Below are 17,533 nucleotides of genomic sequence, written 5' to 3'. Positions count from 1 at the left end.
ACCACTAGGATGTACCACCACGTTACTGTTCAATGGATCGTCCTCAGACTCCGGTGTGAACACCCAGATTTGACCTCCCATCATATGATATCTCACAGCTCTTAGCAGCCGCCGCCTGTGAGCGACAGACTGTCATATTAATCTCACAGAGCATTTTTTTTTATTATTATTATTTTTTACGAGCGCGTAACACGGTAGGCTTTCACCACAACACCCAGCACCTTTATTTTAACTTTATGCCAGACACTGGATATGTTTTGTCCTGGACTGAAATAACCACATCCCGGTGATTCACGGCAAAGAAGCAATTCAAGAAATAAATAAAAAAGCTTTATACTTTCCAGCGTCCTGTAGGACCGTGGCCTCTCTATCACACAGTCTAAACATTATAATCAAAGCTTTTTTTAATACTTTTTGAGATTGTTTTTCCCCTCGCTTTAAAGGGAAAAGAGGTGAAATGATGTTGTGTAGTGGTGGCAGCTCATTGTGGCAGCGAATAAACACATTAACCCTTTGCTTTGCGAGCTGTTATTTGCATTAAAATGTCTGAATGCATGAGGTCACGGGATGGTGGGGGAAAGGGTTGAGAAATGGCACCTAAACACGAGGGAAAGACGCTACCTGCGTAACTCCTATTGATGGACACGATTTCTGGACGACGTGAAGTTATTCTATCCAGTTATCATTTTTTCTCATTGTAAACTTTGCATTTTGTCATACAACGTGTATCATCGGCTTGGTTATAATATTATATGTTTTAAAAAAAAAAACAATGCTGAAAATTCAGCCATCTTTGTTCCAACGCCTGAAACCAGCGCGCTTCTAAAAACATTAGAGACAATTTTACTGTAGTGATGGATCCTGGGATTTTTTTTTTTCAGTTGAGATGCCCCCCCCCCGCCCCTTTCCTCTCCCTCTTGTCTGTTTGACTTGTCTATTCCCCTGTGTCCACCTCATATGACAGACAAATCCGTTGACAACAAGGTCGTCCTGTGAGCAAACTTTCTTTTTTTCCCTCCTTCTTCCTCTCCCTCTCCTTCCATCATCCCCTTAGAAGTTATGTCCAAAAGGCTGTTATTATCTGGTATTAATAGATGCAGCCCCAGGAAGACAAAATCAGCTATTGATAATTGCAAGGAGTATACGGCAGCTACTGTATCGATCGGCGTGTCCTCCACTCCCCTGGAACTGAGAGATAAGGAGACACACTCTTTAGAGCAATATAATTTCTTTTGACCTATCTGCTTGCTACAGACTTATGATGAATAGCCAGAGTGGCTGAAGTCCTTTATCACCAAAGTTACCCCCTTGATATAATATTGATTCTTTATAACTAGCTCGCCACACAAAAATCAAACTGTCCACTTGGCCATCATCATCATCAATATCATCACAAAGGCGGAGGAATGAAGATCCCTGCGCCTTTAAAGGCGAGCCTTTACAATCTCCTCTGTAGGCCTAATCTTTATTTTGCTGATGATGAAAGGAGAGGGGAAACGAGGCAAGGTGCCATTTAAGACGAGGTGCCATTTAATCCGGTATACACCACACACGCACACACACACACACACACACACACACATACAGAGAGAGAGAGAGAGAGGGAGGGAGGGAGGGAGAGAGATAGAGATAGAGAGGAAGATCCAGTGAGATCAGGATTGCCAAACAGCTTGGACTTACGGAAAAATAATTAATTTGGTGTGAAAATTTTGACTGACAGAAACCGAAGGTTTTCTGTCTGAATTTAGGCTAAATTCTAAATTCTGACTTCAAACACATCACATCATTTTCTATAACTGACATGAGAGGGAAAAGGAGGTCTACCTCCTGTGGAACTACTAAAATGACTGTGAATTTGGAAAAATCTAAATGTGACATAACACCAAATTAAGAGCCTTTTAATTGACTGGAGTGGAAAAGTAAAAATGCGTGTTTGTTTTATGATACAGCTGGTACCGGATGCGCCTCAGAGGTATCTTTTAACCTTAAAGGACGGGCGGTTTTGCTGCATAGCTGGAGCCCCATAGAGGCTGTTACAACGGGGCCACTCTCTCTATTCACCGAGAGAGGGGAGAGCGCTGCTAGTGGAAGGGGGGGGGGGGGGGGGGGGGGTTACCAGGGGATAGAGGGAGGAAGGAAGGAAGGAGGGTGGGAGAGGAGAGGAGGGAGAGAAGAAACGTATAATCACCCAAACAACCATTTTTACCCATTTTGCCCCCTCTGGATCTGTGTCGCAAGGTAAGAAACAGGCTACTTGGCTTCTATTCTGGCCCTCTCTGCATCATGAACTGCTCCGGCTTGACTTGTGTAAGAACTCCTCTCTCACACTCTGCAGTCTGCCGTGAGGTTATCTGTCTCTCACTGCGGACACGGCGGAGGGAGGCCGGACCGCCAGGAAGACACCAAGAGGTAAAAGACGCTAGCGGTTGGAAATGTTTTTGTTGTGTGTGTGTGTGTGTGTGTGTGTGTGTGTGTGTGTCAGCCTTGAAGTTGTCCGTTAGGTATCTTCAAACAGGATCTAAACGTGGTGTTTCATATATGTTGTTTAGGTTGTGAGGGACCATGTGATTAGCCCGCTTAAGTAGCGCAGTCTGAGATATTGCGTCCCTTGCGTCAGTGTCCAATCAGACGTCTTTGCGCCGCCGCAACTGGTGCCAAGACGCATTTACACACACCGCAGGCTACTGTAGCAGCCTATGGCAGCCTATGGCATACTGCTGAGGGTTTGGTAAGCACCAATCACAGGCCAGATGTAACTTTTTTTTCTGCTGTTTCTAAAATATTCCTGTATGGACACACAGTAAAATTCTCATGGGATCATACGGGACATGTTAGCTTTTATCTCCTGTCTGTGGCTTTATAATATGTCAAAGCCACACACTGTGTCTGTTGCAACACTGATACCTTTGACTATGTCCATGCAATTGTTTTAATATTCATATCACTTTTCATTTGAGACTAATGAGCACCATTTTTTGACTTTTTAGTGACATATAACTTGGATTTTTAGCATATATCTTTTATAGCTCCACACTAGTTGCATTGTAATGGTGACTTAAAAGCACTCATGTGCTATTTGCTGTGATAGTCATTTATTATAATATTTCTATCATGATTCTTTGTTTACTTTCTGCAACTTTGAGGGTTTGTCCTGGTTTTACATATAATAGTTTTGAATTAGCTTATTTCAGCGTTGGTAAGTTTAGAGTGATCACAGTTTTTTCTCGTTATCCTGTGTGAATCTTTTATTATAATATTCGTGTGTATTCATCTGGTGACGTTTGGAGTTTGATACAAGAAATCATTCTTTTCACATTTAAAATAGGATCACTATTGTTTTAAAGATAATGTTGGCTCGAGTCTCATGTTAATGCTCTGTTCTCCAAAGTGTTGGGAAAGCAGGAGGAAGCCACTCTAAGTGTGTGTAGTATTATTAAACACCGAGTGAAACTACAGCAGCTGCTTGTCTGAATGACATGATGTCAGGGTGTTTTTTTGGACATGTTTTCCAGCTTCGCTCCACACTACACATCCATTAGATGGATATGTAAAACACACACACACACACACATGCACACACAATTTGATACATAATCGTGGACATCATGCATAAATGATGACTATTGTAGCTGGGACTCTACTAAGTGGCAACTGGCTGTGATCCTGCCCTGAAAGTGGAGTGTTTCACTCTCACATTTATCACAGAGTCAGAGATTAGGAGGCGTTTGAATCCGTCTGATACTTGAACTGTTTTTACATCAGACGTCAGTGAACTCAACCATAAATTTTCAGTTATCATATCATGACCTGCTTATCTCGCTCCAAATGAGGGGGGCTGAGATAAAATGTGACAGGCAGCTCGTACCTGAGATGAGTGAAATTTGATCTGACTGGTCCAATCTGGCTTAATTGAAATGAATTGAATCAACCCATTTCTTCTGCTACTGTAATTAAATTAGTAGCTGGGGTGTAATTGGACATCGAGTTGGCACTCGAGAGGAGATGAAAAAAATGCTCATTGCTGCCACCAAAGGACTATGTGTCAAATTCAGTGTGAAAGGCAGCGCACCAAATGCTGGCTGACACACACTGACAAGGCCGCTGCTTTGCTAGAAGAGTCTACAAACAAAACTTACTCCGGTTATCCGCCTGACTGAAACACTGACTTATAACGGGAAATATGTGGACATACACAGTAAGTGCTCAGTGCATCAAAATTTAGACTAGAGTTCAAACTTCTGTTTTCGCTGGAAACCTAAAACTGACTGAACGCCCCAGCTGAGAAATTCACTGATGTAATAAATAAATAATTAATTGATTAAAAGAAAAAAAATAAATAAATATTTGAAGACAGATCAAATAAAAAGCTGTCATAGTCAGAAGTGATAAACACTGTCCAGTCATATCTGATTTTTGATAAAACCCTAGCACTTGGTGGCCTAACCCTCCTTGATAGAGATATATGTAAGAACATTATTACATTTTGATGTAGGCCCTGCATCAAATACCTCACATATCAGCTTGGCCCACCACACAGGAAGGGAAGAGGTTTTACCGCTCCAAGGCCTTGGTCATCTGTGGCTCTAATGTCATTTCCAAGAACAATGAGCAGAAAACGGCTAAAGCCACACTGATGACACTTAATCTCATTGGAATTCCTTGTCAGGTTTGACCTTGGAAAGATATTAGCCACTCGACAAGTGACCGTGTGTGTGCGTGTGTGCGCGGGGAGGGGTGTCTATGTGGCTGCAGTTAGGTGATTTTTAGTTCCTCTTTGTTTATGTGTGTTTGCCTCTCTATGTGTCTTATGCCATGATCCTCTCTGCCGGTGTCGGGCAGAGAGGCTTGCCTGTGTTTGCATGGATGTGTTACACTCCTGATGTGTTGCAGGAGAGGGGGTAGAGAGAGAGAGAGAGGCTGTGCATGTGCATGAGAGCAGCCAGACCAGTGGGCTGCAGGGATCTGTGGCCCAATGATGTGTGTGCCACATTGTCTGCTCAATAGAAGCCTTTGAATTTTTAAACAGCATCAGTTACTTCATATTGTCATTGTTTTGGCACCATTTGCCTTGCTTAATCCTGGTAAGTGCATATCTACGCTGTCTTACTGACGGTGTAGTGGTGTGTGTGTGTGTGTGTGTGTGTTTGTGTGTGTGTGTGTCAAGAGACGGGACATAGATAGACGGCGCATGTTGCATCGCGATCCAAAGCTCTTGAAAGTTAGCATACTGGTAAATGTATGTTAAGCAGCTACCGTTGCATGTCCTCTGTAGTGATTAGACTGGCATTAGAAGAGAGTGTGTGTGCGAGGAAAGGGACATAAATGCGTGCCTGTGCAAGTGTGTGAGTGTGTGCGTGCTTGACGCCATATAAAATGAGAGAAAAGACAGGAAAGAGAAGAAAGATGAAGAGAAATATATTCAGTATTCACAAGGTTCCTATCACAGTTAAAGCCGCCCAAGTTTTGCGCTAAGGTCAGAAGTGTGTGTTTCTGCAGTTTTTGCTTTTGAAATGACTACCGCCCTTCAGTCCACACTACCTTCTATGTCATCATGGGTTTGATCTCACGGTTTCCCCTGCAACAACAACAGTACGTGCAATATGAACAAGGTGAGGTTGGTGGTAAAAGACTTTCAAAGCAGCAGTTAGAGTCAAACTGATACGTGCCATCAGGAACCAGTGTGGAAGCCGGGATAAAAACGGTACTATGTTGCCCCTGAATCAAACAGTGACACCAGTTCAGACTTTTTGAATTGATAAGAAAATAGGCAACTGGTTTGTTCATAATCGTGTTTTTTAAATTTAAATCTTTTACTGATTTTGTCTTGACACGAAAATAAAATAGAAGAAAATAAACTCTGATGTTTGAGTGAGACAAGAAACAAGCATAACAACAGGATGTGAAATGTAATAATAAAATCCTAAATACTGAGAATTAAAACATGAATCACGACTTTTTTTCCCCCAGATTCTCTTAGATACCTCTGTGTAATATGACTCAAAATCTAAAAGGACCCTCCAGATAGACTTTTGTGTGCCTGTATGTGAAGGATCAAGTGGAATTATTGTAAGAGGAATATTGCTTATTTGAGTAATAAAGCTTATTAAGATGAAGAAACAAAGCGCTTGATCGCTGTGGGGAGGAAAGATTTTATATTCCTCCATTTACAGTACTGGATGAAGCAGGATGTTTGCAGCCCTTCAGTCTTTTTCTCTCTGTCTCCGTCTCCAGGGAGAAATATTTGCACAGGGAACCCTCCTCTGTATAGTTTCTATGCTCCACCGTCTTTGTCCCTACTCTGACTTATTTATGGTAACCTGCTAATGAGCTATACAGTCTTTTGTAGTGAGAGACAGCATGTGTAAACATTTAGATTTTTTCCCTCAAGTACACGGCGAGACCCACCAAATTAAAAGGCACAAAGTGAAATGAAATCACGGAGCAACGTAACACCTGATCAAATACAAGGTTACCCATGCAGTGTTTTGTGTTTTGCCGTGTTAATGCCCTATGTTGCTATCAGTCTGGCTTGTGTTTTGGAGGACTGCCAGCCAGTGGAGGAAGAACACCTATTTTGTGGAGAGGTAATTGCTACACAGTAGCCTCTGATTGCCAGGGTCTTTCACTGGGAACGGCCCCGGCTCCCTTTTCACTCGCACCGACAGCCTGATTACAAATCATCTTATTGATTTGATGAGTGCAAGATGTTTGCTAATAACTGTTCTCATACCATCTGTTAATCTTTGTTGTGATTAAAGAGGTAATCCCAATACCCATTATTCCCAATGACAAGAGTGGGGATCGTTCTCTTACACAAGCTTTAGCCCCTCACCAGGCCAGGCAGGGCTGGAGGGAGGGTTTGGGGTGGGTGGGGGGTACTCGAGGGGTGGTGCAGTACCAAGGATATCAGTGATCTCCGAATGCAATTGAGAAATCTGCTCCACCTCCCACATAACAAATGTGATACAAAAAAAAGAAAAAAGAAAAAGAAAGAATTACACCCTTTGCTAAAAATCCATTACCTCGTATAATCACGCAAAATGATTTTTCTTAAATATGATAATAAATCACAGGCTGGATCAATAGCCTGTGGACCAACTGCTCTGCCCTGATAACGTATCAATCAATATTTAGTATTTAGATTTTAATTAATACCTCAGCAGGGCTCGCAGCCTGCTAACACTGAGAGAAATATAATCTGTGATAAAAAATGGGCTAAAATAAAGAAACTGATAAAAGCGAATGCAGTCCTCTTAGCATTCCACAGTTGTTCCTCATATCTGTCACTGATCAGTCAATTGCTCCGTTGTGATTAAGAACCCTTCAAAATCAAGCTAGGTGTGTGTTTGCCTGTGTGTGTGTGCAGTGCATAGGGGAGGTATGGATCTGTGTGTGTGTGTTTACATGGTGACGTACTCATCGATCATGCTTTGTAGGGATAAGCTCAGCTTCAGTAGCACCTGCTGAAAACCATGCATACAGAAGATCACAGATCAACATCCTGTGTTGGATTACAAAAAGAAAGAAAATATCATATTGATCTTAAGCAACCTATTGGAATATACCTATGATTTTAAAAGTGGAGACAGTGTAGCACAATATACTGCTCTGGCTATTTGTCTTAATCCTAAATGTATTCATCCTAACCTCCGCACTCCTGCATGGTGACAGGTTTCTGACGTGCACTGCGTCTTGGCTTTTGTGGGTTTATGGTTGATTCCTTGAACTTCTCTGCAGCTAACAGTAAAAACCTGGAATTAATTGGCTGTTGCGCGACTCTGACAGAAGCACTTAGGCCAATACTCTCAGAGTGATGCATTCAAGTCATTGCATCTCAAATATGCACGCGACAGCCCCCTCTGTAATCTTTTCTTAAGGTTTTAAGTGTTAAACACAGGGCTGCCAACTGTTTTTCAATTGGATTGAGTCTTGCAGCATTTGTGAACTGGGATCCTTTTGCTTTATAAAGAGATTAAAATGGATAAATATAGAGACAGATAGACAGAGTTTGACCATCAGGATCCTCATGGCTGACATGGGATTAATAAGAGACATTGATGAACAGGAGTCTGTGTTAATCCTGTTTTGAAGGAGTGCATTTGACTTGTAATCTGCTGATTTGCATCTTTCCACAGGTCCTATCGTGCTTAGATTAAAAAAAAACCAAACCAAACCAAAAAAACATAAATATTAATAATTTATTTATTAAATGACTCAGCATTTTAAGCAGTTATAGTCTCAGTAATCATACATGAAATAAAATGGAGCTGATCTTCTGCTTCTTATGTTATTCTTGCATAACAGGAAACTTTTACCCACACTCTTTCTTATGTGGTTTGTACATTAGTATTATGTTGCACCATACGCACCATTTGAGAGGAGCCTGAAGGGCGGTGCAGGCTTTTGGCTGAAGGCCATGGTGGGTCCCTTGTTCCTGGAAAGTCAAGCTGTGATGTGAGCTAACAGGACATGTGCATGTTACTCAGGGTTACAGCTGGATCCAAGTGTCTCAAGGCTGTCTGCTGTCTAACCCAGGTCAGCAGGATATTAGGCCACCACAAGCGCTGGCCCGAGCGGTTGGTGTGTCTTTTAAGCTGATCCCTGACACACACCCACTGCCGTACTGGCACCAACAGGAAGACATATGTAGATGTAATTGATGCTCCGCCTACCAGCATTACACAGATAGATAAGTAAGATTAAATTATGTGAGATGTCAGTTAATTTGAGTGGAGATCCCCTGAAATCCCCAAATTACCATCATAATCTTGACATAAAAAGAAGACGGCGATAAGACAAGGAGGAAAGCATTTTCTCACTCTGCAGAGCAACAACCATCAAGTTGCGGTTATCAGTATTGAGCTGGCATATCAGCTTAGCTCCGTGGTAAAGCTCACACACCATGAGACTGGACTGGATTGGCCAATCCCTATTAATCCCTTCTTACTGTTAGGTGGACAAGGTGCCAAGGGGGCCCAGTGCAGGGCTGGCATTGGGTGTTAGCAGAGTGAGTCAGCTGCTGTCGGCATTACTGTAATTGAATTAGTACATGTGGGGTAGGACACACTTCCAGCAGGTGAGGGCATGTATTGCAGTGCAAGCTGTCACAATCTTTCATGTGAGGAGTTTACGCTTGTAGAACTTAAAAGTATTCTAACTTTCACAAATTACTGGCTGTATATCATTACATCACAACATTACTTTCAAGCCATTACGTTTGTACTATCGTGTGTGATACAGGGTCAGATGTGGTGGAACATCAGCTATGTTGCTTTACAGCACTAAAGAAAAACAGGGAGCTATGGTATTCTTCAAGTGGAAAGGTAGATTGAATACATTTTTATTCCTTTCAGGGAGGGGGTAATGGAAAGGCAGGACACCGGTTTTCATGAGAGGCAACAGGATTTATGGGCTTAATTTTGAGGAACACTAACCGTTACACCTTCTTCTGCTGTGAGAGTGAGGCTACCAGTTGTCGTGGCTACGAAGTTGTAATATGCCTCCATTATATATAGCCTAATTAAAGCTGTAATAGTGAATACATTTATAGTAATGATAGGAAAAAAGAAACAACTACTTGCCAGACAAGAGCTTGTAATGATGAGCACATAAAGATTGATCATTAACTGTGTGGTTCCCCTCGGCTCTGTGTAGCATTTTGAGCGTGTTTCACGGCTCATTGTTGCGATTCCACTCGTTTGGCTGAGTCTCACGGCTCTCATCAGCAGCGATGAAGCTCAATAACCCGACTGTGCGCTAGCTGCTCAGCAGCAGACAGCTGATGAACAAAGTTAGCAACTACCTGGTGAGACCCAAACAGAGCTAGGAGAGTGGATATCTGATGTACACACATTTGGATGACAGTAAAGTCATGCTAATACATAGGCTAGTTTGTGTCTGTGGGATTTGTAAAAAGGGAACAATATTTCATTTTTTCTGTAGCTGGTCTAAGTATTTTGACAGGGATGTAATCATACGGCATCTTCACTTTATCCTTGTCCAGGTCAGTCAGAAAGGGGGTTACTCTTGATGTATACAAGTAGCATGAGGGACTGATACTGCAGTTCTGTCTGACTATATTTCATCCCCACATGGAGCGCGTTGTTTAGCTGGTACTTAGCTCAAGCACAAGGTCAACAGTTTGGGTGGAAAGGTGTTTTTTTAAACTGTTAGTTTATTTTACACATGCTTCATACATTTTAACTAGAAAATTCCAAAGAAAAAAAAAAGCAATGCAATGCAAAAAAACAAACAAAAAACAATTATATTGTCACATTAACTGATATGTTACATTTTACATGTTATATATATGTGAGCTATAATTAAAAAACAATTATAAAAATGCAAGAAAAGCAATGAAAACAGTGAAATGGGACTTCTGAAATAAAGTTGAAGGTGAGAATGAAGATGGTGGGTGGAGGAGGATGACGGACAGTTGTGGAGACAGGGTTGTTAGTTTATGTAGGCTGTGGGCTGAGTCGACTGGAAAATTTTGATCACTTTAATTTACTATATCCAGTGTTGCTTCTCTCCCTGTCCAGCACTTTTATCAAGCCCTGTGAGCCCGTATTGATTTTTTTATTTTCTGCCCAGGATAAGAAGACAGAGAGTTAGGGAGCTCTGGTGAATGGAGAACTTTCCTCAGATTGCTGCTATTCTCCAGCTTATTGCATCCTGTCGTTTGTAGTTTCAGATGATGTCCAGTACGCCACGGCTGCTCCAGCCAATAAACAAGGTGACTAACAATGGAAGAGGGCCAGGAATGAAGAGAGGGAGACAGGCTAACCACCACACCACACGCAGATAGAAACAAGGGTGGAAGAGGACATTTTACCGCCAGAAGTCGCCTTTGTTTTACAGCTATGTTGAAAGACACTGTTTTGAAAAAGTATGCACCTTAGTGCGTGATGATGGTTTGTATTTGATAATATTTTTTTTCAAATAGTTCTGGGAATATTAAGGGAAAGTAGTGGGGGATAAATCCTACCAGACCTATTTTTCAATTTATACTATTCAATTTAATCATACTATTTAATATGAGAGATGCCAGGGACATTATGCTGTGTGATGCCTTGTTTGTGCTTTTAATTCGAAAACACAAAATCATTTAAGATAAAAATGAATAAATAAATAAAGCAGTTTTTTCTTTGCGAACAATGGGGCAGAGTATGATGTATTATTTGCTTCTTTTGCTGTCCCACAATATGTTTTCATAGAGCTGCCATGTTAGAATTTAAATAGTTATTCTGGGACTGAAGGCAAGAATACTATTTAACATTTTTGTATGTTCTTGTTACTGGTTTTTGTGTGTCTCCCTGAGCAAAATTAATTATCACCTTTGCCCCAAAGAAAATGCAATTAAAAAGTAGAGGTAATGGTTTTTTCTCCAAAATGAAATGTGACAATGGTTTTGTCCTCAATTCATTGCTTTTTTGATAATGTGTGCATCAGACAAATTGTTGTACTATTCCTTAAAAATCTTAATTTTTTTGGTCCATTTTTTTTTCTTGTGGCTGTGAATTTGCATTTCAGAATGTTAGGATGAGAGGATGAGGGAGTATGTGTGTGTGTGTGTGTATGTGTGTGTGTTTGAGAGAGAGGGGGTAAGGGGGTGGGAGAAAGAGAGAGAGATTAGTGACAGTCTGATAAAAGATGTCTACAAAACCCTAATTAAAATTGAATACCCCTGCAAATGCAAAGCAACATGCAATCTCCAGGTATTTCATTTAGAGCAACTATCTCAGTGCGAGGCTGTTTTTATGTCTTTCTTCATTGCACACAAATAGCTATCCCCACTTTCGCTTTATTTTTCACACTTCCACATCTGCCGCTGTCTTTGTCAAACCTCACAAGTTTGCCCTTCTCTCCCTCCCTTCATGTCAGACACAATGACAAAATAAAATCAAACTGAGTAACCCGCAGTGTGTTTCTTTTTTCTCTAAAACACTTACAAAGTTCAGTTCATTAAACTGCTGAAAAAAACAGGGCTTCTAATGCAATAATGAGCTCAGCGTCAAGCTCTTGTATTTTGATAAGAGTATAAGCTCTTGTATTTTGATAACATAATCACGCTCAGCAAATAAGAACAAACGTAACTTTATATCTGCACAAATACTCAAACTGGTAACACTTTAATATGGGATTTATTATTCTGTCCAATTAAAATTTCATTGTAGAAATACATTGATATGCCTGTTTCACAAAGCCTTGTCATGTCTTTAATAGAAAAATATACTTGACTGACTGTAAAGTGATGTTCAGTTGAAATCAGAATTCAAATTTTCATTAGAAATGTTTTCAGTATTTTTTACGACATGTTATTTATAAACTCCTCTTGCTTCTCGTCATTCCTCGAGCCAGAGCGTAACATGCATGGTCACAGTTCCTCCCGTCGTCTTCTCGTTGCATCATTATAACTGAGGCTCATCCTCTGTCCTTGCTCTTCATATATCTGCTGCAGTTTTGTGAGTAAAACGAGAAGAGTGATTGCACTGTACAGTGGAAAAGCATGTTTTAGATCTGACCTGTGTTGTGGCTGGAGTAGCACTTTCACTTCCTACTGTCTGGACTCAGACTGCAAGCCATGTGATCTCACTTTAGAGGAATCTACACACACACACACACACACACACACACACACACACACACAAACACACTTGTCAGTGTCATCAGCAAATGGTGGCTGGTAAACACTGACAGTTTACATGAATCAGTCAGACTTCTACATTGGTCTGGCAACATACTGGGCTGATATTACTGTAAATATCTAACACATATGAATCTGCCTCAAATTTCTTTAATATTCTTTTCACATTTTTCATTTAACAGTTTAACTTCTAACTCCTGCCTTCAGTTGAGAGTTTAATCTGTTTTGTTTTGAAAAATTGTTATTAAAAAAAAAAAAAAAGAAAAATGTTAAATATTTTGGTATGTTAGGTGTTGTCTAATACACACCTGGTCGACAGGTGCTTATGAAAATAAAATCACATGAAAGAAAAACGTTGAATACCTGCACAGTTTATTGCAGTGTTTTGGTCCTTCATCGGGCCTCAAATGCATCAAATGAAACAACAATATCTTTACACTGGAGGCACCGGCTGTAGAAAGAGATCAAAACAGGAGCCAAAGGGGACAATTAATACATTGGTAACTGATAAAAATATGTCAAAATCCATAGAGGAAGAGAGAGAGAAATAAAGAAAAAAGACATACATGCAATATTTTGTCGTGAAAAAAATATTGAATATTAGCTATATATACACACTGTAAAAGCAAATAAGCTGTTGGCAGCTTTCGTGCAAAAAGTGCCAGTATCCAGCAGTTTTGCTTTTCAACAACCATATTTTGAACCTTACACACAGAAGCTGACACCTAGAGTCATTTTTACTCGGCTGCCTGCTGAAAATGCAGAGGAAATTGCTCTGGCTTAAGCTAGTGTTTAGTCATAAGCATATGGTCAGTTTGGTACACTGCCAAAGCTTTACCGCTGAGTCACTTTACTGTATGTATTTTTTATTTTTTGTTTTTCATCCATTCCCGGAACACCAGTTGAATCATACAGCAGATAAATAATCCCCAGGGCAGAGAGTTTAAACTGGTGAGCAATAAACATGTGTCTGATGCATGTGTTTGCTTTCCTCAAACCACACAGAGATGCCTCATTTTCCAACAAGGCAGGTCTTAACTTTGCAGATGATATCTTTTCATGTTAACTATTGATTCCTGTCATCATTAGAGAGTCTAATAACGAGGGCCTTGCCTCGACAATTTTGTTATATCTGTGAGGAGTGACAGGCCCATGTGTTAAAGACGTGTTTACTTCACTGTGGGATCAATAAATGCTGTGTGCCAGCATGACAAAGTATAGGCCCTTACCAGTGTTATCGATGTATGATGTATCACATTATGAAATATACGTAGGATGAAGCTGCCTGCGAGATTAGGGAGTCCTCATAGATCAATGAAGAGTATGAGCATTAATATAGTGCTGCTCCTCTCCCTCTCTGGACACCCCAGGTTATTTTTGCTCTCAGGCTGAACACTGATGCACATAACGTGCTTTTGCGTGAACTGGGAGAATTAGATTTGCCTGTTGGTGTTACAATCTAATATCTATCATTGAAAGGATTCTTTTCACTCCTACGGCCAAAGGTCTCTCATTTCAGGTCCACCATGCCAATGAAAATTGCATTTCTTTAGAGATTTTAAACTTATTAACATGATAGGAAAACCTACTCAACATTCATGGTGGTAACACTGTGTGTGTGTGTGTGTGTGTACGTGTGTGACAGCAACCCTGACCTTGAGAGCGAGGGTGGAAATGGCTGTGTGTCTGGAAATGTTCTCTCTTCAAGTGATTTCAATGTTTTAGCCCATGCTGAAATGTGTCTGTCTTCATCCAGTGTTTCATATCAACACTCACTGTAAAAAAAAAAAACCTTCAAGGAAATGACAGACCTCTGTTTTTACCCCTTCCCTGTATTTTCATCTCAAAATGACTCCACTGCCCTGCACCATAAACATGATATTTGTATGTCTGGTAATGATTCTGACCACATCCAGTTGACCTCATATATAAACTGAACTCATAAACCTCATTTCCCACGATGCATGTCAGGCCTATATGAGCTTCTCATCTGAATATATCCCCGCTGTGGGGGACAACAGAGGCATGTTGTCATCCAGCTGACCCTTGAAGTGGCCAGATGAAGGGCAGGGAGGAGGAGGGGTGAAGGGTGGAAGGGAAACTTGGGCCAAGGTCAAGAAAGCTAATTTGTTTCCTGTGTCCCCTGCCGTCCCTGAGAGGCAGACCACACACTGCCCATAGTCAGGGGCTTTAATGTGGTTAAGGGCGCATAGCGTGGGGTTGATCGCATCAGCTACTGGGCTCTGTATCACGTAGGAAGCAAAAATCTGCGTGTTCTAAATATCCTCTTGTAGTGAATGTTGAGAAAACGGATGTGTAAAACGATTATGCAAAACATAAACCATAATATTAGAGCTGGTTAAGACAGTGCTCTCGTTCTGAGCATCATGTATGTTAATGCAGTATCAATATGACAACTTGCACCAGTGTTGGAAACATATTTAAATATGAAGTGTTGGAAGGAACTGTATCAGTATGACGTAAAAATACAACACTGCAAGTAGAAATCCTCCAATCCTAATTAGCTGTTTCTCTATAATATTAAATATTAATGACTAAATAAGCAACAATACAAGATCTATCTTTAAAAAAAACATCTATAAGAATTACTTTAAGTATTTAACTCTCAAAAGCAAGTGATCTGCCTTATCAGGACTGTGGTTTGATTAGATTTGAGTGATGGTGATCAATCAGTAATCCTGATTGGTTCCAACAGAGCCCCGCCCACTTCACATCCACCTGGCTCAACAAAATGGCAACAAATGAACCAGAGGGGCACTCAGAGAGCACAGAGCTTCACCAAGGCCAGTGTCAAACAACATACACCAAAAAAATTCAAAAATTCATAGTGAATGATCTAGATGTTCCTTTACAGTCTAAGAGTTTTTCCCCTGGCCCATACCCCATCCCTCCACCAGTTCAGTGTAAAGCAGTTCAGCACTTTTTGTGGCTAAACAAACACTGCTGAAAACATAACCTCCTGAAAACATAACCTTGTTAGTAAAGAAAGAAAAGATCATTTTGAAAAGCTCCATGAGTGAATGTCTCCTAACAATCTCAATCATGAACAGACACAAATTAATGGAAAAAATGATAATCCTTGAATCGACAACCAAAAATAACCAGAAACCCCCTGATTACCCAATTACATTGAAAGAATTACAAAAGAGTGGAGATAAATTAGATGATAGCCTTTTTCTTTTTCTTTCTTTTTTTTTGTTGTGAGCAATAATCAGGGGAAGGTTTTTTTTTTGCAGCAGTACTGGCCGTTCTTATGGAACATGATGCCATGAGTAAGGGCAAATTGGCTTTTTACCAAATCATTGCATTACTGACCTGACTTATACTCTACTCACTCTAACCAATCATCACAAAAAAAAACAAGGGTAACATTTTAGCATGTTTTATTGATTTTAAACAGCTTTTGATTCTATTTGGCAAGAAAGATGTCAGTAATAAATGTGGAGTAAAAACTGGCAACAAAAGTACTGACCTCTTCAGTCAAGGGAGAGCTGCCTTTCAGGACAACAGCTGATCTCCGGGTCTATTTCTACATTAATGACCTGGCAGTACTGCTGGAGCGATCTGGAACCCTTGGCTTAAGCCTGAACAGTCAGGAAGTTAAATTCCTTCTCTATGCTGATGACCTAGTGTTGCTGTAATGCACACAACACCTGGATCTCCTGGAGCAGCACTGCCAGAACTGGGCCCTGAGAATCAACTGACAAATGTAAAGCCCCAATCTTCAAAAAGAAGCCAAGATCTCAGGAAAACAAATATCAGTTCAAATTAGGAAACGCCCATCTTGATCGCTACCTATATTATGATTAACTGGGACTCAGAGTTAGTGCCTCAGGTAGCTTTGGTCTGGCAGTGAATGCACTGAAACTAATGGCATGCCATTTTATGCAACTGGAAGAAAATTTTACAGAGTAGATACAACAATTAGCACTGGGACTAAAATATTTGACAGTGCTATCCAACTAATCCCTCTTTACAGTAGTGAAGTTGAAGTTGTCCACTAAATAGGTCTATTAACAACTGCGAGACACACTGAGACTTCAGGCACTATAAACTCAAGAACTGAACCCCCAAAAGTCCCCTCTGTCAGCTGGTCCTGAGACTTTCTGATCAACCTCACAGCAGCTCTGCTTTCCAACCACTAATCAGACTAAACCAAATTATTAAATGAACAACAGTTGCCTATCTGGAGGAATGGGTGAATCAAACTAAATCTCAAAACAAACTTAATTGCTATCTGGCTCGAAACCAGAGTATCTCTTTACAGTCAGAGACACAAAGCAGAGACCGATCCTGACCAGATACAGACTCAGTGACCACAGTCCAGCCATAGAGACAAGACAACACAGGAAGTCCTGACTAACAACAAAGGAAATGGTCTGCGCTCACTGCAGGTGACGTAAAGACAAAGATGCATCAGAGTGGAATACCCTCAGAAAGTCGATTTGTGAATCCCAAACTTCACAGAGCCAGATCACATAACCTATTACACATGTGGAACACACACACACACACACACACACACACACACACATGCACTGTTTTTTGTTTGTTTGTGTTTGTTTGTTATTTTTTTGTAGTTTTTTTGCCATTTTCTTTTTATCAATTTATTTATTTTATTTTACTTAATGAATAAATTAATAATACATAATGGGTTTTTTTTCTAATCTCATTGAATTGCATTAACCTTGATGCCCTGGCAAAATTGTTCACCTGATATTCTCAGTGATAAAGCAGAATGAATTACAATTGATCTGAATAGAGAGAGAGAGCGAGAGAGAGAGAGAGAGAGAGAGAGAGAGAGAGAGAGAGATACCCAAATTGTTCTAACTTTGGCAGAAAGTAGTTGGATCATGTAGGATCCTA

General features: G+C 40.5%; 1 long non-coding RNA gene across 1 annotated transcript; it reads left to right on the top strand.

The window, feature by feature from the left end:
• The first annotated feature begins 2,118 nt into the window (after positions 1 to 2,118).
• Positions 2,119 to 11,912, top strand: LOC139613404 (uncharacterized). The gene is made up of 3 exons (XR_011686740.1): positions 2,119 to 2,238; positions 2,336 to 2,409; positions 10,688 to 11,912. It is a non-coding gene; the product is annotated as an uncharacterized lncRNA (long non-coding RNA).
• The last annotated feature ends 5,621 nt before the right edge of the window (positions 11,913 to 17,533 follow it).

The sequence above is a fragment of the Trachinotus anak genome, unplaced genomic scaffold, assembly GCF_046630095.1.
Source record: "Trachinotus anak isolate AG129_WGS33_773 ecotype Australia unplaced genomic scaffold, CSIRO_AGI_Tana_v1 ptg000032l, whole genome shotgun sequence".
Classification (NCBI taxonomy): domain Eukaryota; kingdom Metazoa; phylum Chordata; class Actinopteri; order Carangiformes; family Carangidae; genus Trachinotus; species Trachinotus anak.
This window is presented reverse-complemented; position numbering and strand designations above follow the sequence as displayed.